The sequence below is a fragment of the Salmo salar genome, chromosome ssa02 (assembly GCF_905237065.1).
Source record: "Salmo salar chromosome ssa02, Ssal_v3.1, whole genome shotgun sequence".
Classification (NCBI taxonomy): domain Eukaryota; kingdom Metazoa; phylum Chordata; class Actinopteri; order Salmoniformes; family Salmonidae; genus Salmo; species Salmo salar.
In genome coordinates, this window is record NC_059443.1 from 80,674,455 (window position 1) to 80,696,824 (window position 22,370).

General features: G+C 42.3%; 1 pseudogene; it reads left to right on the top strand.

Annotated features, from left to right (window-relative positions):
- The first annotated feature begins 4,634 nt into the window (after positions 1-4,634).
- LOC106564054 (zinc finger protein 260-like) lies at positions 4,635-21,529 on the top strand (annotated as a pseudogene).
- The last annotated feature ends 841 nt before the right edge of the window (positions 21,530-22,370 follow it).

Consider the following 22,370-nt stretch of genomic DNA (forward strand, 5'->3'; position numbering starts at 1 on the left):
TTGTGTTTGTTGTCTGTAGCTTAGCCTGCCCATACCGAACCCCACCACCACCATGGGGCACTCTGTTCACAACATTGTGGAGATTTCATTCTGGTCTCTCTTAATAAAATAAACATTGTCTTTGGCAGGAGGAAATCCAAACTTGGGCGAACCAAAGACGTCCAAACCATCAAGACGACACCTCTGCTCTCAGATTAGAAAGAGTTTTACCAAGTTAGTAAGCCTGAAAAGAAATTAGAGGACACACACAGGGGAGAAGCCTTACTACTGCTCCCATTGTGGAAAGAGTTTTAGCCAGTTAACATGGAAAGACATGAGAGGATATACACAGAGGCCAAGCCATTGCTCCCAGTGTGGAGAGAGTTTTAGCTTGTTACGAACCCTCAAAGCTCATGAGCAGAATACACACAGGGGACAAGCCATACCATTGCGCCCACTGTGGAAAGATTTCTAGCCATGTAGGACACCTGAAAGCTCATGAGTGAATACACACAGGGGAGAAACCTTACCACTACTCCCAGCGTGGAAAGCGTTTTAACCAGTTAGGAAAGCTGAAAGAACACATGAGACTGCACACAGGGGAGAAGCCTTACAAATGCTCAGAATGTGGGAAGACATATTACTCATCACAGTCACTTAAAAGTCATGTGAGAATCCACACAGGAGATAATAATTACTTCTAGCATGTAAATTGATATTTCACTTCACATTGACTTAAAATTCATCAGAGAACATACACAGTGCTCCCATTGTCTTATATTGTTGACTGAGAATGTGTTTACTTGTTTATACCGTATGAAAATAAATTGTACAAAGTATACTCAAACATATATTTTTATGTTTTTATTAGAAAACCTGAAGTGAATATGGAGTATTTCAGTTTGAATATAGAGTAGATCAGATTCCATGTGTTTAAATGGTCCTCTGTTAAACTCTGACACTGTGTTTGTCTTTATCTGGGTGTCTTTCCTCCAGTGATATTTGGATTTTCGGAATTTTCAACTCCACTGATGGTTTTAAAAACTGTTGCGTGAAATAGAAAACGTGCTCTTGTCCGTGTACTGTAGCCAGCAGCTCACAGATACAGTGTGGGTAGGCTACCTACATGATGAGATTATTATGGATAAGAGAGATATTATTTTATTTGTCAAATGGCAACCAAGCATCAATCATCATGTCACCAGAATAAGACCATCACTATGTATTGGGAAAGGAGCATCAAGCTCATCACGTGCAGTTTCACCACCCTGTGAAGTTCATAATTTATTTCATCTGTAGCCTAATAAACTACATGGGTTCCTAAGTCGTAGTGGGAGGACCACACAACATATCATCGCATGACTCCAAGTTAACTTCAATATGATGGTTATTATATAAATATTTGCGCATAAAGGAGTTTTCACTGCCATTTCTCACTTATACATTTTTACTGACACAAAAAGACCCCACTATGTCAAACAAACTAACAAATCGTCTGTTGGCATTTATAAAATTGTACAGACATATCCTGTTTCCATCAGCCCGGTCATTACTTTTGAAATGGTTGGATCAATATCCACCTTCATGATATGGATGAAGCCTGATTTGGAATATCTGAGTAGTTCTTGCGGCTTCATAATACACCCCTCTGATAATCAAGTGATATTTGGAATGTCTGAGTAGTTAAATCAAACAAACAAATTGTCAGCATTTATCAAATTGTGGATTGAAGTAAAGAGACTCCAGGGACGGTGATGAAGGCTGTGTTGAGCCAGCAGTGTTCTCACTATGGAAGAGGGAGCAGGCAGCCGTCATCCAGTCTCTCAAGGACAAAGGTGGGAGCACTGGTGTTTGATGACAGCTGATGACAGAAGTGACAGCCCTAGACACACAGCAAAGTTTGACGTGGTCAGTGTTGTTGAACAGAGAACCAACCACATTGTTCATGTTGAAGTTGTTCAGGTGCATAATACATTTTATTTGTTTAATTCTGTTTTATTCAATTAGAAAACTGTATAAAGCTGTATGTTTATTATTTCAACACCTGCTCCTAAGCTGTACTTCAGTACATTGACACTGTACCGGTGCCTCCTGTATATAGCCTCGTTATTGTTATTTTATTTTTTATTGTGTTACTTTTATTGTGTTACTTCTTATTTCTTTAGTTAATTTAGCAAATATTTTCTTAACACTTATTTTTCTCAAAACTGCATTGTTGGTTAAGGGCTTGTAAGTGAGCATTTCACGGTAAAGTCTACACCTGTTGTATTCAGCATTTCACAGTAAAGTCTACACCTGTTGTATTCATGTGACAAATAACATTTGATTTGAACTGAATATGGAGTATGTCAGTTTCAATGTTACGGTTTTTGATTCAATTGTATTTTTCAAACTCAGGCTGTGTGTGTTTATCTGCGGCATTCCTTGATTATTCCTTGTGTTCCTGTAGCTCCGTTGGTAGAGTATGGTGCTTGTAAAACCAGGGTAGTGGGTTTGATTCCTGGGACCACCCATATGTAAAGTGTGTGCACACATGACTGCAAGTCCCTTTGGATAAAAGTGTTTGCTAAACGGCAGATATATCCACTGATTATACCAAACATTTGGAACAACTTCCTAATATGGAGTTGGACCCTCCCGTTTTCTCCTCAGAACAGCCTCAATTCATCGTGCATGGACTCTACAAGGTGTCGAAAGCGTTCCACAGGGATGCTGGCCCATGTTGACTCCAATGCTTCCCACAATTGTGTCAAGTTGGCTGGATGTCCTTTGGGTTCAGTGGAGGCTCCTCAGAGGAGGACCATCCTCCTCAGTGATTTTCAGAAAAATAAAAATGTTAAAACATTTAAAACGTTTAATCCTTTTTAGATAAAAGTATACTAAATATAATCATGTCACCATATAATTGATTAAAACATACTATTTTGCAAGGAAGGTCTACAGTAGCCTCAACAGCACTCTGTAGGGTAGCTGAGTAGAGAGAAAGACAATATCTAAGAGACAGAAGGAGAAGTGAGAGGGAGAGATTTCATCATTTTTTCCACTTTAAGTTTCTCTTACTTAGCTAGCAAATGCAGCTAGCTAGTTTAGCCTACTCAAACACCTGGCTCAAACAGAGGGGTGCTATGTTAGCTAGCTGGCTATGACTATCCAACACAACACTGGAACTTTTCCAAGTCAAGGTAAGCTTTTGGTTTTACTAATTAATTGCCACTGTCCCGTTGGTGTAATTGCTAAAACTGCTTACTGTACACTACGGTTTCTGCATGATTGAAGCAGGTCTACTAACGTGTTAATTCTATTAGCTGTGTTGACTATGAAGTTACTTTAGCTAATATGGTGACAACGATGTAGGCTGTGTGTAGCAGTTATGATATGATTTGGCTTGGAAAGGTTTTTTCGCCTGGCACATACAGATGATGTGTTGTGCATTGACGTCCACAAGCGAAGGGAAAAGGTCAGAGGAGGAGAGTGCATAGATGTGAGAAGGAAAACAACGTGGCTGTTATGAAAGTGAACTGTGTTCACGTGTGATCATGGGTGTATTCATTCCGCCAATTGATGTTGAAAAACGTTTCTTAAACGGAACAAAACGGGGATAAACATACCTCAATTTGACCAATAGAAACTCTCGTTTGCAACTGTAGTACTAATGATTACACACTATATCAGCTAGATGCACGCAAGACTATGCAAGGTGGTATTGAATGTGTCACTGTATGTCACCTCAAATTTTTCTCTCGACCTGTGTGCACCTACATTTTAAACTTTCATTCATAGGCTAGGTTGTAGCAATCTCATGATGGGTATAGGGACAATTAGAGTATCATGTAGTAGCCTAAACCTATTGCTGTTACATTGAACAGGGTGAATGGAATATGAATGACAGTCATCTAATATGCTGTGATAGAAATAACGGCATGCTCATGAAAAAAGAAATCGTCTTGCCTCATCTTAAACGACACTGACCGCCACTGTTTGGGTGGTGGACCATTCTTGGTAAACATGGGAAACTGTTGAGCTGGAAAAACCCAGCAGCGTTGAGGTTCTTGACACAAACCGGTGCGCCTGGCACCTATTACCATACCCCGTTCAAAGGCACTTAAATATTTTGTCTTCCCTATTCACCCTCTGAATGACATACATACACAATCCATGTCTCATTTGTCTCGCGGCTTAAAAATCCTTATTTAATCTGTCTCCCCCCTTCATCTACACTGATTGAAGTGGATTTAACTAGTGACATCAATAAGGGATCATAGCTTTCACCTGGATTCACCTAGTCAGTTTATGTCATGGAAGGAGCAGGTGCTCTTAATGTTTTGTCTACCCAGTGTATAGCACCACAGATAATCAAGTGCTATTTGCATGTGATAAAAACAAATGTGAAAAAATGAACAGAGCAAATGTATAGTCCACTACCTCTTCATAGCCATATTTATTCATCATCTACATATTCATATTAAGCTTCTACGTCTGTGTACAGGAAAGTATTATTTGTAAGACCTAAGAGAAAATATATCAGCTTATTGTTAAATTATTATGACGTTCTTTCCAATACATATAGTGTATTAACTATTGTTTCCAAACAACTGCGTTACCCACTCCAGTCAACAGATGGCGATATGCGTCTTTCGGCTGATGCTTCTTGCGTGACGTGTAATTTACTGGACAGGACGGTTATTCAGGAGCAACAAGGCGCCTACTCTTTCAACCAGCTCGGTAGCTTGCAGGCCAACGTTAAACTGAAAGATTGACGCGTTAGACCATGTTAATGTACATTAGCTAATCTCAGTGTTGTAAACACATTTCTGTCGACGTATCAACTGGTTACCTTTAACCTAATTTGCAAACGTGTTAAAGATTGATACTGAGCCTAGCGCTAGGCTAGTCGCTAATGCTAACTAACAAGCTAACATCCCTGACCATGAGCTCAATAAACTACTCATCCCCTGCTAAAGAAGAGGTCTGTTGTATGGAGAAAGACGCTCTGGCGCTGAACATTGTCGTGAAAGAAGAAGAGGAGTATGTTTTCGTGAAAAAAGAGAAAGAACCTTTTAGGGAGGAAGAGGATGCTGTCTCAATAAAGGTGAAGAATGAACACGTTTTGGGAGTGAAAGAGGAGACAGAAGATCTGATTAACACCAGTGAGTACTGTCTTAAAAACAGGGGCACAAACAATGCCGTTGTTGAACTAATGTGTGGTTTTAAAGGGGCATTCTACTGAAGTTCTACACTTGAATATGTTGTTCAGTACTGTATAAATTGTTAATGCAATCTGCCATTGGTACATATATTTATTCAATTCTAAATATGGTCTATATTAAAGTTCACCACATTTAATATAACATGCTTTTAAAATTCAATATTGGTGTGTAATTTCGACTTAAAATTTCAAATCATGCAAAAGGCACAAATTTCGTGGAGCAACCCTTGACATTTGCAACACAAACAGTATTTTAGGAAATCATGATGATGAAAGTGCCCGTATTTGGCCCTGTTTAAATATATTAATGCCTCTTGTAAGACCCTATGATTTTAAGAGACGGTCATAAGTTTACCATCTGTTTGATGTTCTCATTAACACAGGAGAGAGACATGACTATTGTGGATCCTCTGGGGAGCATCAACAACATCCTGATGCTGACGAGACAGAGAAGAGTCTCTCCAGATCAGAACACCAGATGGTACAGCTTGGTCTGGTCTAGCATACAGCTTGCTCCGTCTGGGTCTGGGTTGGGTTTCTGTAAAGCACTTTATGACAACAGTGACATCAGCATCCATAATGATATGTGTCTGTCCTCTCTTTATGGTTACCAGGACAATGCTAGCCCTTCCACCCTCCTGGAGTCCCCGTGTCATGTCTCTCCCAGTAGCACCTTACTGCTGGGTATGAAGAGGTTGTCTGTGCTGCTGGTGGACTGCAGGAAAACAATGGGGCTGAGTGGAACTGTGGGAGGAGGAGAAGAGAAGAAAGGATCAGATTTGACTCATCAAAGTAAGTGCTGTAGTTTGAACAAATAAAATAGATCTGCCCTCTAGTATCTATTACCAGGACAACCAGCAGAGTTCTGTTAGTTAACATGAATATAGACTGGTGTAAATTGATATCATATGAATATCATAACACTGAAAAAGGATTCTGCCAATGAAAAGCGAGAAACCAATAGACTATAAAACCTTGATGAAAGTTAGCTTTAGAGAGAAAGTTTCAAGATGATCTGATGTAAGGTGCTTACAAAAACGTTTCCTAAAAACATCAATCAATCAAATGTATTTATAATGCCCTTCTTACATCAGCTGATATCTCAAAGTGCTGTACAGTCGTGGCCAAAAGTTTTGAGAATGACACAAATATTAATTTTCACAAAGTTTGCTGCCTCAGTTTGTATGATGGCAATTTGCATATACTCCAGAATGTTATGAAGAGTGATCAGATGAATTGCAATTAATTGCAAAGTCCCTCTTTACCATGCAAATGAACTGAATCCCTTCACAGGCAAGGATATTGCTGCCAGTAAGATTGCACCTAAACCAACAATTTATCGGATCATCAAGAACTTAAAGGAGAGCGGTTCAATTGTTGTGAAAAAGGCTTCAGGGCGCCCAAGAAAGTCCAGCAAGCGCCAGGAAAGTCTCCTAAAGTTGATTCAGCTGCGGGATTGGGGCACCACCAGTACAGAGCTTGCTCAGGAATGGCAGCAGGCAGGTGTGAGTGCATCTGCACGCACAGTGAGGCGAAGACTTTTGGAGGATGGCCTGGTGTTCAGTAGGGCAGCAAAGAAGCCATTTCTCTCCAGGAAAAACATCAGGGACAGACTGATATTCTGCAAAAGGTACAGGGATTGGACTACTGAGGACTGGGGTAAAGTCATTTTCTCTGATGAATCCCCTTTCCGATTGTTTCGGGCATCGGGAAAAAAGCTTGTCCGGAGAAGACAAGATGAGCGCTACCATCAGTCCTGTGTCATGCCAACAGTAAAGCATCCCGAGACCATTCATGTGAGGGGTTGCTTCTCAGCCAAGGGAGTGGGCTCACTTACAGTTTTGCCTAAGAACACAGCCATGAATAAAGAATGGTACCAACACATCCTTCGAGAGCAACTTCTCCCAACCATCCAGGAACAGTTTGGTGACGAACAATGCCTTTTCCAGCATGATGGAACAACTTGCCATAAGTCAAAAGTTATAACTAAGTCGCTCGGGGAACAAAACATCGATATTTTGGGTCCATGGCCAGGAAACTCCCCAGACCTTAATACCATTGAGAACTTGTGGTCAATCCTCAAGAGGCGGGTGGACAAACGAAAACCCAGAAATTCTGACAAACTCCAAGCATTGGTTATGCAAGAATGGGCTGCCATCAGACAGGATGAGGCCCAGAAGTTAATTGACAGCATGCCAGGGTGGATTGCGTAGGTTTTGAAAAAGGGTCAACAATGCAAATATTGACTCTTTGCATCAACTTCATGTAATTGTCAATAAAATCCTTTGACACTTATGAAATGCTTGTAATTATACTTCTGTATTCCATAGTAACATCTGACAAAAATAACCAAAGACACTGAAGCAGCAAACTTTGTGGAAATTAAAATGTGTGTCATTCTCAAAACTTTTGGCTACGACTGTACAGAAACCCAGCCTAAAACCCCAAACAGCAAGCAATGCAGGTGTAGAAGCACAGTGGCTAGGAAAAACTCCCTAGAAAGGCCAGAACCTAGGAAGAAACCTAGAGAGGAACCAGGCTATGAGGGGTGGCCAGTCTTCTGGCTGTGCTGGGTGGAGATTATAACAGAACATGGCCAAGATGTTGAAATGTTCATAGATGACCAGCAGGGTCAAATAATAATAATCACAGTGGTTGTCGAGGGTTCAACAGGTCAGCACTTCAGGAGTAAATGGCAGTTGGCTTTTCATTGCCGATCATTCAGAGTATCTCTACCGCTCCTGCTGTCTCTAGAGAGTTGAAAACAGCAGGTCTGGGACAGGGAGCACGTCCGTGAACAGGTCAGGGTTCCATAGCCGCAGGCAGAACAGTTGAAACTGGAGCAGCAGCACGGCCAGGTGGACTGGGGGACAGCAAGGAGTCATCAGGCAAGGTAGTCCTGAGGCATGGTCCTAGGGCTCAGGTCCTCCGAGAGAGAGAGAATTAGAGAGAGCATAAATTCACACAGGACACCGGATAAGACAGGAGAAATACGGCAGATATAACAGACTGACCCTAGTCCCCCGACACAAACTTCCGCAGCATAAATACTGGAGGCAGAGACAGGAGGGATCGGGAGACACTGTGGCCTCATCCGACGATACCCCCTGACAGGTCCAAACAGGCAGGATATAACCCCAACCACTTTGCCAAAGCACAGCCCCCACACCACTAGAGGGATATCTCCAACCACCAACTTACCATCCTGAGACAAGGCCGAGTATAGCCCACAAAGATCTCCGCCACGGCACAACCCAAGGGGGGGCGCCAACCCGGACAGGAAGATCACGTCAGTGACTCAACCCACTCAAGTGACGCACCCCTCCTAGGGACGGCATGGAAGAGCACCAGTAAGCCAGTGACTCAGTCCCTGTAATAGGGTTAGAGGCAGAGAATCCAAGTGGAGAGAGGGGAACCCGGCCAGGCAGAAGACAGCAAGAGCGTTGCTCCAGTGCCTTTCCGTTCACTTTCACACTCCTGGGCCAGACTACGCTCAATCATAGGACCTACTGAAGAGATGAGTCTTCAATAAAGACTTAAATGTTGAGACCGAGTCTGTGTCTCTCACATGGGTAGGCAGACGATTCCATAAAAATGGAGCTCTATAGGAGAAAGCCCTGCCTCCAGCTGTTTGCTTAGAAATTTTAGGGACAGTAAGGAGGCCTGTGTCTTGTGACCGTAGCGTACGTGTAGGTATGTACAGCAGGACCAAATCGAAAAGATAGGTAGGAGCAAGCCCATGTAATGCTTTGTAGGTTAGCAGTAAAACCTTGAAATCAGACCTTGCCTTAACAGGAAGCCAGTGTGGAGAGGCTAGCACTGGAGTAATATGATCAAATGTTTTGGTTCTAGTCAAGATTCTAGCAGCCGTGTTTAGCACTAACTGAAGTTTATTTAGTGCTTTATCCGGGTAGCCGGAAAGTAGAGCATTGTAGTAGTCTAACCTAGAAGTGACAAATGCATGGATTAATATTTCTGCATCATTTTTGACAAAGTTTCAGATTTTTGCAATGTTACGTAGATGGAAAAAAGCTGTCCTTGAAACAGTCTTGATATGTTCGGCAAAAGAGAGATCAGGGTCTAGAGTAACGCCGAGGTCCTTCACAGTTTTACTTGAGACGACTGTACAACCATCAAGATTAATTGTCGGATTCAACAGAAGATCTCTTTGTTTCTTGGGACCTAGAACAAGCATCTCTGTTTTGTCCGAGTTTAAAAGTAGAACATTTGCAGCCATCCACTTCCTTATGTTTGAAACACAGGCTTCCAGGGAGGGCAATTTTGGGGCTTCACCATGTTTCATCGAAATGTACAGCTGTGTGTCATCCGCATAGCAGTGAAATTTAACATTATGTTTCCGAATGACATCTCCAAGAGGTAAAATGTATAGTGAAAACAATAGTGGTCCTAAAACGGAACCTTGAGGAACACCGGAATTTACAGTTCATTTGTCAGAGGACAAACCATCCACAGAGACAAACGGATATCTTTCCGACAGATAAGATCTAAACCAGGCCAGAACTTGTCCGTGTAGACCAATTTGGGTTTCCAATCTCTCCAAAAGAATGTGGTGATTGATGGTATCAAAAGCAGCACTAAGGTCTAGGAGCACGAGGACAGATGCAGAGCCTCAGTCTGACGCCATTAAAAGGTCATTTACCACCTTCACAAGTGCGGTCTCAGTGCTATGATGGGGTCTAAAACCAGACTGAAGCATTTCGTATACATTGTTTGTCTTCAGGAAGGCAGTGAATTTCTGCGCAACAGCTTTTTCAATTTTTTTTGAGAGGAGTGGGAGATTCTATATAGGCCGATAGTTTTGAATTTTTTCTGCGTCAGGGTTTGGCTTTTTCAAGAGAGGCTTTATTACTCCCACTTTTAGTGAGTTTGGTACACATCCGGTGGATAGAGAGCCGTTTATTATGTTCAACATAGGAGGGCCAAGCACAGGAAGCAGCTCTTTCAGTAGTTTAGTTGGAATATGGTCCAGTATGCAGCTTGAAGGTTTAGAGACCATGATTATTTTAATCAATGTGTCAAGAGATATAGTACTAAAACACTTTAGTGTCTCCCTTGATCCTAGGTCCTGGCAGGGTTGTGCAGACTCAGGACAACTGAGCTTTGGAGGAATACGCAGATTTAAAGAGGAGTCCGTAATTTGCTTTCTAATGATCATGATCTTTTCCTCGAAGAAGTTCATGAATTTATCACTGCTGAGGTGAAAGCCATCCTCTCTTGGGGAATGCTGCTTTTTAGTTAGCTTTGCGACAGTATCAAAAATACATTTTGGATTGTTCTTATTTTCCTAAATTAAGTTGGAAAAATAGGATGATCGAGCAGCAGTGAGGGCTCTTCGATACTGCACGGTACTGTCTTTCCAAGCTAGTCGGAGAAGACTTCCAGTTTGGTGTGGCGCCATTTCCGTTACAATTTTCTGGAAGCTTGCTTCAAAGCTCGTGTATTTTCTGTATACCAGGGAGCTAGTTTCTTATGACAAATGTTTTTTGTTTTTAGGGGTGCGACTGCATCTAGAGTATTGCGCAAGGTTAAATTGAGTTCCTCAGTTAGGTGGTTAATTGATTTTTGTACTCTGACATCCTTGGGTAGGCGGAGGGAGTCTAGAAGGGCATCTAGGAATCTTTGGGTTGTCTGAGAATTTATTGCACGACTTTTGATGATCCTTGGTTGGGGTCTGAGCAGATTATTTGTTGCGATTGCAAATGTAATAAAATGGTGGTCCGATAGCCCAGGATTATGAGGAAAAACATTAAGATCCACAACATTTATTCCACGGGACAAAACTAGGTCCAGAGTATGACTGTGGCAGTGAGTAGGTCCGGAGATATGTTTGACAAAACCCACTGAGTCGATGATGGCTCCGAAAGCCTTTTGGAGGGGGTCTGTGGACTTTTCCATGTGAATGTTAAAGTCACCAAAAATGTTAATATTATCTGCCATGACTACAAGGTCCGATTAGGAATTCAGGGAACTCAGTGAGGAACGCTGTATATGGCCCAGGAGGCCTGTAAATAGTAGCTATAAAAAGTGATTGAGTCGGCTGCATAGATTTCATGACTAGAAGCTCAAAAGACGAAAACATATTTTTTGGGGTAAATTGAAATTTGCTATCATAAATTTTAGCAACACCTCCGCCTTTGCGGGATGCGCGGGGGATATGGTCACTAGTGTAACCAGGAGGTGAGGCCCCATTTAACACAGTAAATTCATCAGGCTTAAGCCATGTTTCAGTCAGGCCAATCACATCAAGATTATGATCAGTGATTAGTTCATTGACTATAACTGCCTTGGAAGTGAGGGATCTAACATTAAGTAGCCCTATTTTGAGATGTGAGGTATCACAATCTCTTTCAATAATGGCAGGAATGGAGGAGGTCTTTATTCCAGTGAGATTGCTAAGGCGAACACCGCCATGTTTAGTTTTCCCCAACCTAGGTAAAGGCACAGACACGGTCTCAATGGGGATAGCTGAGCTGACTACACTGACTGTGCTAGTGGCAGACTCCACTAAGATGGCAGGCTGGCTAACAGCCTGCTGCCTGGCCTTCACCCTATCTCATTGTGGAGCTAGAGGAGTTAGAGCCCTGTCTATGTTCGTAGATAAGATGAGAGCACCCCTCCAGCTAGGATGGAGTCCGTCACTCCTCAACAGGCCAGGCTTGGTCCTGTTTGTGGGTGAGTCCCAGAAAGAGGGCCAATTATCTACAAATTCTATCTTTTGGGAGGGGCAGAAAACAGTTTTCAACCAGCGATTGAGTTGTGAGACTCTGCTGTAGAGCTCATCACTCCCCCTAACTGGGAGGGGGCCAGAGACAATTACTCGATGCCGACACATCTTTCTAGCTGATTTACGCGCTGAAGCTATGTTGCGCTTGGTGACCTCTGACTGTTTCATCTTAACCTCGTTGGTGCCGACATGGATAACAATATCTCTATACTCTCTACACTCGCCAGTTTTAGCTTTAGCCAGCACCGTCTTTAGATTAACCTTTACGTCGGTAGCCCTGCCCCCTGGTAAACAGTGTATGATAGCTGGATGATTCGTTTTAAGTCAAATACTGCGGGTAATGAAGTCACCAATGACTAGGGTTTTCAATTTGTCAGAGCTAATGGTGGGAGGCTTCGGCATCTCAGACCCCATAACGGGAGGAGCAGAGACCAGAGAAGTTTCGGCCTCCGACTCCGACTCGCTTAATGGGGAGAACCAGTTGAAAGTTTCTGTCGGCTGAATGAGCGACACCGGTTGAGCATTCCTACAGCATTTCCCTCCAGAAGCCATGAGAAAGTTGTCCGGCTGCGGGGACCATGTGAGGGGATTTATACTACTATCTGTACTTACTGCTGGCACAGACGCTGTTTCATCCTTTCCTACACTGAAATGACCCTTGCCTAACGGCTCCGTCTGAAGCTGGACTTGCAACACGGCTATCCTCGCCATAAGGCGGTCGTTCTCCTGTATATTATGAGTACAGCGACTGTAATTAGAAGGCTTAATGTTAATGTTACTACTTAGCTTCGGCTGGTGGAGGTCCTGACGAACCACGTCCAGATAAAGCATCCGGGGTCAAAAAGTTGAATGAAAAAAGTTGAGCGAGGGGGAAAACTAAAAATATAAACGGTAATTAAAAAATAAAAACCTTAAAGTTGGCAGGTAGCAAATGATGTATGTTACATTGCCTGTCCCAGTCAACCCCCTGTCTTTTCAAGACTCTAGAACTAAACTCCAGACACTTCAATGTGGTCTGTATTGCTTCATTAACATCTGATCTACACAACTTGTTAAAAATGTCAAATATAATTTTTTATAACAAGCTCCGTAAGCTTTTTCTAAAAGCCATGACATGTGATTGAATGAAAAGCTTCTTTTTTTTGGTCTTGGCCTCCGTCTCTGTAATGGACAAAATTCATTTAATTTCCTACTTTAACAGGTCAAATAAAGCCTGAACTCCAACATATAGACCTTAAAGAACATGGTTTCATTTGGAAATGACTAACTTTATTGATTTAATATGTAACTGACCCCAGTGTGCTGCTAACAGTTTAGTTTCCTCCACTGTCCCCATACTGGACTCAAACTAGTGATCCTCTGCTTCTCAACACACGTCACCACTCTCCTTGACAATTAACTCTATTCAGAGTGCTAGAGCCACACACTCACTATAGCACAATAAGTGGTGTGTATTTAACAGATGGTGAGATCAGAAACAAATCAGTCCCTTTGTTTGCTCTGTTTCAGAGCTACTCTGCTTTCTGACAAGGGAAAGCCTTTTCAACTATAAAGGTGTATTTGTCTGTGTCGTGGAAATATTGAATCCAATATTTCTCAGATACCGGAGCTTGTGAATTCAAATAGACTTTATTACAAAAGTAACAGAAGCCGAGCAATTCCATGGAACGATTGACTTGTCTTGTTCAAAACATCAGTATTTATACATTTCCACTAGACATGTTCCCTCCTTTCTATGTAAATTATTAACTCCCCTTGGCCTTGCGCCACCATTATCTTTCTGTTTTAATTCTGACTTGTTTACGCCCACATCTGACTCAGTTTAGATTATATTGGTGGCGCAACCACAGGTTCACTATAAAAAATAATACATTTATGACATGTATGTTCCCAGTATAAGTCCATTTCCAATTAATACAACCATGTCTTCCCAATACATATACATAGCTTTTGGCCCCTGTATTGGTTGGTAAAAATGCATAGTCATTGTCCCACACCAGTTCAGGTCTGTGTCACTTGGAAATGATTAACCCTTGTGCCTGTCTAGTAACCTTGACTAGATTCGATGTGGCCCCGAACAGTCTGGTCTTTGTTGGCTCAGCTTATTCACATATATACCTCTTAGTTCTGTTTCTTCATGTCTAGTGGTTATAACTCTGTTGCCCCAGACAGTCTGGTCTTTGTTGGCTTAGCTTATTCACATACTGTAAATTCCGGACTATAAGCCGCAACTTTTTTCCCAGGCTTTGAACCTCGCGGCTTAAACAATGACGCAGCTAATACCCTGCTCAAAAAAATAAAGGGGACACTTAAACAACACAATGTAACTCCAAGTCAATCACACTTCTGTGAAATCAAACTGTCCACTTAGGAAGCAACACTGATTCACAATACATTTCACATGCTGTTGTGCAAATGGAAGAGACAACAGGTGGAAATTATAGGCAATTAGCAAGACACCCCCAATAAAGGAGTGGTTCTACAGGTGGGGACCACAGACCACTTCTCAGTTCCTATGCTTCCTGGCTGATGTTTTGGTCACTTTTGAATGCTGGCGGTGCTTTCACTCTAGTGGTAGCATGAGACGGAGTCTACAACCCACACAAGTGGCTCAGGTAGTGCAGCTCATCCAGGATGGCACATCAATGCGAGCTGTGGCAAGAAGGTTTGCTGTGTCTGTCAGCGTAGTGTCCAGAGCATGGAGGCGCTACCAGGAGACAGGCCAGTACATCAGGAGACGTGGAGGAGGCCGTAGGAGGGCAACAACCCAGCAGCAGGACCGCTACCTCCGCCTTTGTGCAAGGAGGAGCAGGAGGAGCACTGCCAGAGCCCTGCAAAATGACCTCCAGCAGGCCACAAATGTGCATGTGTTTGCTCAAACGGTCAGAAACAGACTCCATGAGGGTGGTATGAGGGCCCGACGTCCACAGGTGGGGGTTGTGCTTACAGCCCAACACCGTGCAGGACGTTTGGCATTTGCCAGAGAACACCAAGATTGGCAAATTCGCCACTGGTGCCCTGTGCTCTTCACAGATGAAAGCAGGTTCACACTGAGCACGTGACAGACGTGACAGAGTCTGGAGACGCCGTGGAGAACGTTCTGCTGCCTGCAACATCCTCCAGCATGACCGGTTTGGCGGTGGGTCAGTCATGGTGTGGGGTGGCATTTCTTTGGGGGGCCGCACAGCCCTCCATGTGCTCGCCAGAGGTAGCCTGACTGCCATTAGGTACCTCAGACCCCTTGTGAGACCATATGCTGGTGCGGTTGGCCCTGGGTTCCTCCTAATGCAAGACAATGCTAGACCTCATGTGGCTGGAGTGTGTCAGCAGTTCCTGCAAGACGAAGGCATTGATGCTATGGACTGGCCCGCCCGTTCCCCAGACCTGAATCCAATTGAGCACATCTGGGACATCATGTCTCGCTCCATCCACCAATGCCACGTTGCACCACAGACTGTCCAGGAGTTGGCGGATGCTTTAGTCCAGGTCTGGGAGGAGATCCCTCAGGAGACCATCCGCCACCTCATCAGGAGCATGCCGAGGCGTTGTAGGGAGGCCATACAGGCACGTGGAGGCCACACACACTACTGAGCCTCATTTTGACTTGTTTTACATCATTACATTACATCAAAGTTGGATCAGCCTGTAGTGTGGTTTTCCACTTTAATTTTGAGTGTGACTCCAAATCCAGACCTCCATGGGTTGATAAATTGGATTTCCATTGATTATTTTTGTGTGATTTTGTTGTCGGCACATTCAACTATGTAAAGAAAAAAGTATTTAATAAGATTATTTCATTCATTCAGATCTAGGATGTGTTGTTTGTGTTCCCTTTATTTTTTTGAGCAGTGTATATGGATTTTACCCGCTTTCAAAAATTTTTTCTCCCAAAAAACACATTCTGTGACGTGCTCAGTTTTTTGGCGGCATGAAGCTTTCATTAGACCAATGAAATTGCCGAATGGGTTAAGGTCAAACAACTTTTTTGTTTGCTGTTTAGATTAAATCGAGCGCTCTCAAACTTCCCATCATTCTGATTACAGTAGTCATTTTGTCACCCTCATCATGGCAAAGACACAGAGAAATGCATATGATGCAGCTTTCAAGTTGAAGGCGATTGATCTGGGTGTTGGAAAAGGAAATAGAGCTGCTGCACGGGAGCTTGGTCTTAATGAGGCGATGATAAGACGTTGGAAACAGCAGCGTGAGGAATTGACTCAGTGCAAAAAAACAACTAAAGCTTACTGCAAATTTTTTGTTACAAGCCGTGTTTCATTAAAGCCTATTTATTTTTGTTACAAGCCGTGTTTCGTTAAAGCCTATTTATTTTTGTTACAAGCCGTGTTTCGTTAAAACCTGTGTAAAGTTCATTTGTTTCAATGTACCGGTAGGCACCTGCGGCTTAGACGTGCGACTTATTTATGTTCAAAATAATATTTTTTTTTAAATTCAGTGGGTGCGGCTTATATTCAGGTGCGCTTAATAGTCCGGAAATTACGGTAGATACCTCTTAGTTCTGTTTCTTCACGTCTAGTGGTTATAACTCTGTTGCCCCAGACAGTCTGGTCTTTGTTGGCTTAGCTTAGCTTATTCACATAGATACCTCTTAGTTCTGTTTCTTCATGTCTAGTGGTTATAAGTCTATGTTGGACCATTCCTGTACATCCACATGGTTTCCACCCTTATTCTGCTTACACATGTCTAATGTTAAACCTTATATTGCTTCTTCTTCCTACTTCCAAAGGAAATAGTATAGGTACTGGAAAATCACCAGGTGACTGGAGACTCTCCAACATGAGTACTGGAAAATTACCAAAGAACTGGATTTTTCCCCAACAGCTGCCATTTAGGCTGCAACAACAATACAATGGAGGAACACCCCCTGATCTGTTGTTTTATGAAGGGTCACCTACGCCCAGTACCCAAACAGCTCGTCCCATTTTGGGAATTTTCTATTGTGCTTCAGGCCATTTCCACTGCTGGAGCGGCTGGAAAGAGTAGAAATTAAATTTCTCTCGTTTAAAACCGCTTTACTTTATCCATTACATCCTTATAATGAGTTCCACCCCCATACCTCCATGAGGTTCTATAGTAGCAAGGATCTGACACCTCCGGAGGGCTTGATGGCTCAATCCACCAGAGGTATGGCTACATCATAGGCATTGTTTGAAGGCACCTCTGTTCAAGAGATCTGTAATGCAGCATGTTGTGGTGATGTACCTTCATGAGGTTCTACTGACTGGACATCACTACACATACTGTGAGTAGAGTGGGGACCTCTGAGGGATGATCCTGTCTAGACTTGGCCTCGGAGAGTATATGAGCTCTATGGCAGACCTCAGAGGGATGATCCTGTCTAGACTTGGCATTACAGTATATTATGTTAAACAAAATCTATATATTTGTCAATATTCATAAATTGTTGTAAGAAATGTTTGAACGAAATCAAAATACAAATGAAATTGTATTTCATTTGTCACATGCGATGAATACAACCTTACTGTGAAATGCTGAATAGAACAGGTGTAGACCTTACTGTGAAATGCTTACTTACAAGCCCTTAACCAATACTGCAGTTTTAAGAAAAAAAGAGAAGTAAAGAATAATTAAAGAGCAGCAGTAAAATAACAGTAGCGAGGCTGTATACAGGTATTACTGGTACAGAGTCAATGTGGAGGCTGTATACAGGATGTACCGGTACAGAGTCAATGTGGAGGCTGTATACAGGATGTACCGGTACAGAGTCAATGTGGAGGCTGTATACAGGGGGTACCGGTACAGGTTAGTCAAGGAAAAATACTACTCCTATTACAGAGCAAGTGGTAAAGATTCATATGACACCCATTGTTGGAGGACTGTAGCATCTAATGATTAAACACAATGGAGTCTTAAAGGAGGACTGGGATGGAAAGGAAAGGGGATACCTAGTCAGTCACAACTGAATGCATTCAACTGAAATGTACCTTCCGCATTGAACCCAACCCCTCTGAATCAGAGTGGTGTGGGGGCTGCCTTAATCGACGTCCACGTCATCGGCGCCCGGGGAGCAGTTGTTGGGGGTTAACTGCCTTGCTCGAGCAGAACGGCAGCTTTTTACACCTTGCGGATTCGAACCAGCGACCTTTCGGTTACTAGCCCAACATTCTTAACCTCAAGTCTACAAATGTCCAACTTCAATTCATTATTTCTCGATGATGCTTTAAAGGAGAAGTTTACCCAACATCCAGAAACTCCTAAGTGATTCCATACATTGAAACTAGTCCAGTGGAGTTTGCCCCCTCTCCCCCTCTCTCTCCATGTAGTGCTGTACTGAAACAGCTGCAAATACGTGACTTGTGATGTTGCTGGATGCGGGCCTCACTCTGCTGCTAAAATATATACAAATATGTCATAGTGAATTCATGACATGTGAATGAAAAATTGAGCTGAGGTGCATCCTGTTTCCATTGATCATCCTTGAGATGTTGTTTCTACAACTTGACTGCTGTCCACCTGTGGTAAATTGAATTGATTGGACATGATTTGGAAAGGCACACACCTGTCTATATAAGGTCCCACAGTCGACAGTGCATGTCAGAGCAAAAACCAAGCCCTGAGGTGTTGTCCTTGAGAGAGGGTTGAGTGACAGCACAGATTGGGGGAAGTGTACCAAAACATTTCTGCAGCATTGCAGGTCCCAAAAAACACAAGGGCCTCGATCATATACACAACAAAAATATAAACGCAACAATTTCAACGATTTACAGTTCATATAAGGAAATCAGTCAATGTAAATAAATTAATTAGGCCCTAATCTATGTACCTCACATGACTGGGCAGGGGCACAGCCATGGGTGGGTTTGGGAGGGCATAAGCCCACCCACTGAGCAGCCAGGCCCAGCCAATGAGAATGAGTTTTCCTCACAAAAGAGCTTTATTACAGAGAAAAATACTCCTCAGTTTCATCATCTGTCCAGGTGGCTGGTCTCAGACGATGTGGACCTCCTGGGCTGGCGTTGTTATATGTGGTCTGTGGTTGTGAGGCCGGTTGGATGTACTGCCAAATTCTCTAAAACGATGTTGGAGGCGGCTTATGGTAGAGAAATTAACATTCAATTTTCTGGCAACAGCTCCAGTGGATATACCTGCAGTCAGCATGCCAATTGCACGCTCCCTCAACTTGAGACATCTGTGGTGTTGTGTGACAAAACTACACATTTTAGAGTGACCTTTTATTCTCCCCAGCACAAGGTGTAATGATCATGCTGTTTAATCGGCTTCTTGATATGCCACACCTGTCAAGTGGATGGATTATCTTGGCAAAGGAGAAATGTTCACTAACAGGGATGTAAACAAATTTGTGCACCAAATTTTGTGCGCAAGTGAAGAATTCTGGGATTTTTTATTTCAGCTCATGAAACATGGGACCAACACTTTACATGTTGTATTTATATTTTTTGGAACATCTACCCAAATCGACAACGGGGAGATCCTACTGTGCTTTGTGTCTGTCTCTAAGTTTTGGACTTCCACACAAAATGACTTCTTTACTTATTTTAGGTTTTAAGGAAGTGTGTAGGTCCCATTCTGTATCATACAGCTATGAAGGTTATATATTTACAACCACCTGCTTGATAGCAATCCAGTGATGTCTGTGTCTTGAGTGTCGTAGAACTGTCTTGTGTATTGTGTTCTGACTTATAAAACAGAATGAATAAGTAATGTAAACATATCAGTAATTACCAGGATGCTCTACAGTTTTTTTATTTAAATCACACGAAGATTGTTTAAAATTATAAAATGTTTGAAAACTGGCCTCAGGTTATTGAGGGATCTGATTTGGATTAAACCTCATAGCAAGGCAGTTTTGTGGAGATTGAATTCTGGTCTCTCTTTAAATAAACACTGTTTTTGGCAGGAGGAAAACCAAACTTGAAGGAACCAAAGACATCCAAACCAGCAATAAGACACCTCTGCTGCCAGTGTGGAAAGAGTTTTAACCAGTTAGGAAGCCTGAAAAGACATGAGAGGATACACACAGGGGAGAAGCCATACCATTGCTCCCAGTGTGGAACGAGTTTTAGCCAGATAGGAAGCCTGAAAGTTCACGAGCGAATACACACAGGGGAGAAGCCTTACCACTGCTCCCAGTGTGGAAAGTGTTTTAACCGGTCAGGAATGCTGAAACAACACATGAGACTGCACACAGGGGAGAATCCTTACAAATGCTCAGACTGTGGGAAGACATATTACTCATCACAGTCACTTAAAAGTCATGTGAGAATCCACACAGGGGAGAAGCCTTACCACTGCGTCAAGTGTGGAAAGAGTTTTAGCCACATAGGACACCTGAAAGCTCATGAGCGAATCCACACAGGGGAGAAGCCTTACCACTGCTCCCATTGTGGAAAGAGATTTAGCCAGTTAGGACACCTGAAAGCTCATGAGCGAATACACACAGGGGAGAAGCCTTACCACTGCTCCCAGTGTGGAAAGAGTTTTGCCCACTTAGTACACCTGAAAGCTCATGAGCGAATACACACAGGGGAGAAGCCTTACCAATGCTCCCATTGTGGAAAGCGTTTTAGCCAGCTAGGACACTTGAAAGCTCATGAGCGAATACACACGGGGAGAAGACTTACCACTGCTCCCAGTGTGGAAAGAGTTTTAACGGGTCAGGAATGCTGAAAGAACACATGAGACTGCACACAGGGGAGAAGCCTTACAAATGCTCAGACTGTGGGAAGACATATTACTTATCACAGTCACTTAAATGTCATGTGAGAGTCCACACAGGAGAGAAGAATTACTTCTAGTGTGTAAATTGATATTTCACATCACATTGACTTCATTACTTCTCCTAGTGGGTAAATTGATATTTCACATCACATTGACTTCATTACTTCTCCTAGTGGGTAAATTGATATTTCACATCACATTGACTTCATTACTTCTCTTAGTGTGTAAATTGATATTTCACATCACATTGACTTAAAATTCATCAGAGAACATACACAGTGTTCCCGTTGTCTTATATTGTTGACTGAGAATGTGTTTACTTCTTATTACCAAATGAAATTGAATTGTACAAAGTATACTCAAACATATTCGTGTGCTTTTATTAGAAATTAAGAATTGAATATGGAGTATGTCAGTTTGAATAGAAAGTCGATCAGATTCCATGTGTTTAAATGGTCCTTTTTTAAACTGTGACTATGTGTGTGTTTATATGCATGTGTCATTCCTCCAGCACTACAGATAATCAAGTGATATTTGGATGTGATTTGCTCCATTGTTTACATTTGCGTTGTTGGCCCACTGATGATTTAATGAAATGAAAATGTTCACAGACTCTGTAATGGAAAATGTTAATTGTATGTGTCCACATAACTGAGCATGTGACTAACCTTGTGAAACTGCCCTATTATAATCTGTTCTTGGGAGAATCATTATGTGTTGTAAACCAGCTGCACCTGTGTATGAATAAAGTCCCTCCCAGGAACAGGAAACTATAAAGATATGTGCTCATCACCCAATGCTTCAAGAATTCAGACTGTCTACACTGCGCTGTGTAACTCTGTTATTCTCTCTGAGCTCAGAAATAAAGAATCTTGGTTTGACTTGGACTCCAGCAGATCCTTATTTTATAATATCCACCACAACTCTCCCACGGATTGCTGTTTATCATTGTCTCAATGAAGAGTTCTTTGTTTTACTTTCCTGGGGGCATTTACAAGCCTCCCACTGGTTGAATAAACTTTGTTTCCACGTCATTTCAACAAAACAAATCAACGTGATAATGTTTGATTAATGTTGAAAACTGATTGGATTTGTAAAATGAACATCAGGTTTTTTTTCGTCCTACGTTTCCATGCAATTTGCGACAGATTTTTATGTGAATATTCTAAAATCTGCATAAAACTATATACGCATTTTCCCACCAGAAATGTTTCCATCAAACAGATTTATTGCGGATTAAAGGCTTTGCGTTTTGACGTAGTGTACAAAAAAATAAACGTTTGCTGTTAAATTCCCATGTACCGAATGAAAAATACAAGTTAAAATGGTTTCAATCGCATTTTCAACTCTACTAATGGTTTTTAAAACTGTTGTGTGAAATAGAAAACGTCCTCTTGTCCGGTGCATTGTAGCCAACAGCTCACAGATACAGTGCGGGTAGGCTACCTACATGAGATTATTATTATTATGGATAAGAGCGATATTATTTTATTTGTCAAATGGTACCAAACGTCACCAGAAAAAGACCATCAAAATGTTTTGGAAGGAAGCATCAAGCTCATCACATGCAGTTTCACCGCCCTGTGAAGTTCATAACTTATTTCATCTGTAGCCTAATAAACTACATGGGTTCCCAAGTCGTAGTGGGAGGACCACACAACATATCGTCGCGTCTCCAAGTTAGCTAAGATATGATGTTTATTATATAAATATATGCGCATA